Source organism: Benincasa hispida, chromosome 3, assembly GCF_009727055.1.
Source record: "Benincasa hispida cultivar B227 chromosome 3, ASM972705v1, whole genome shotgun sequence".
NCBI lineage: Eukaryota > Viridiplantae > Streptophyta > Magnoliopsida > Cucurbitales > Cucurbitaceae > Benincasa > Benincasa hispida.
Window position 1 is genome coordinate 17543060 of NC_052351.1, and position 2258 is coordinate 17545317.

Sequence of the window (2258 nt, forward strand, 5' to 3'; positions counted from 1 at the left end):
GATGTTGGTGTGAATGATTACCTCCAATAATTAAACATTGGTTCGACGACCACGTAAACAAAGAATATTATCAATTGGTGAAAAGAAAAGAAGCTCGAAGTGCAATCGATGTCACGTCGGGGCATAATTGCAGGACATACAAATTTCCAACAGTTGTTTAGTGAAGAAGCTTGATTTGTAATTGATGTTTGTAATGAAGAAGCTTGTTTTGTAATTGATGTTTGTCATCAATTTATCAATGATAGTGAGACAATCGATGTTTTTCAACCAATTTATCAATTAGATTGTAGTTGTTGCTTGTTGTCATCAATTTAACAATTAGATAGTGAGACAATTTGTTATTGATGTTTGTCATAAATATATTAGAGACCTTGTTACTAATGTTTTTGTTAGTGGAACAGACTTGTTTGTTGATATATCCATTCTTTAGTCAATATATGCTTCACAATATAAGCTTTTATTATGAAGCTTTTGTTTTCCTTTAGCCACAACAATTGAAAGAAATTATATATCAAGCAATCTGTAATAGCTTATGCAGCAATTAATACAATGAATTCAAAAGTATCAAAACTTCTTTTGTTAAATAACTATACTAAAAAGATAAGCATTTTTGCAGAAAATCTAATCAATGATAGATTTCTATCAACTGATAGTAGATAAGCATTTTTGCAAAAATCCAATCAATGATAGATTCTATCACTGATAGCATGTCCATTACTGATACATACTATCAGTGATAAAAGCTGTGCAGCTTGTGTTAAAGTTTGATCAACGCAACAACCCTGTTGAAAAGAACATGAATAACCTTTGAAGAACCGACCCAGAGACTAGACGATCGCTTAACAATCCAAACGATCGTTTACAAAATACTATACGATCGCCTACCAAATGCATCAACGATTGCTGAGCTCGCTACACAACGCTGAGTAACAAATGTTATACAATCGCCTAGCCAATGCTACACGATCGCCTACCAAATGCTACATAATCGCTTAGTTCTGCTACATGATCTAAAGTAACAAAATACTATACGATCGCTTAAATTATCTATACAATCGCTGAGTAACAAAATGTTATACGATCACCTAGCCAATACTAGGACGATCGCCTATCCAATTGTTTGCACGATCGCCTACCAAATGTTACACGATCGCTGAGCTCGACTACATGATCGCTTAGATCTGCTACACAACACTAAGTAAAAAAAATGCTATATGATTGTCTACCTAATGCTATAGATCGCCTACCAAATGCATACACCAATCACTGGAGTAACAAAATACTATACGATCGCTTAAATTATCTACACGATTGCTGAGCTCCGCTACACAATCGTTGATTAACAAAATGTTTATCATGATCGCCTACCCAATGCTAGACATCGCTACCAATGCTAAACCTGAGCTCGGATCGTACACAGGAGTACTGGTCGTAGCTGGACTACCAGTTGCTTACCTGCTACAACGCTGGTAACAAAATGTTATACGATCGCCTATCCAATGCCTATATGATCGCCTACCAAATGTTACACGATCGCTGAGCTCAAGCTAAACGATCGCTTAGCTTCTACTACATGATGTGTTGAGTAACAAAATACTATATGATTGCTGAGCTCCACTACACAATCGTTGAGTAACAAATGCTATACGATCGATCTACCCAAAGCTAGACAATCGCCTACAAATGCTACACATCGCTGAGCTCGGCTACAGGATCGCTTAGCTCTGCTACACAAACACTGAGTAACAAATGCTATATAATCGCCTACCCAATGCTATACGATCGCCTACCAAATGCTACATGATCGCATGAGACTCGGCTGCCATGATCACTTAGCTCTACTACACCATTGTTGAGTAACAAAATACTATAACGATCGCTTAAATTATCTACACGATCGCTGAGCTCGGGTACCAACGAACGCTGAGTAACAAAATTCTATACGATCGCCTACCCAAATTCTATACGATCGCCTACCAAATGCTAACAACGATTCGCTGAGCTCAGCTACACCGATCGCTTAGCTCTGTTACACGATCGATGAGTAAGAAAATATTATACGATCGTCTACCTAATGTTAGACGAATCGCCTACCAAATGCTACATGATTGCCTACTAAAATGCTACACGATCGTTGAGCTCAGCTAAACGATCACTTAGCTCTGCTAACACGATCGCTGAGTAACAAAATACTAATATGAAGTTGCAACTATATCAATCACATTATGAATCAGTCACATTCAATACTATAGCAATTG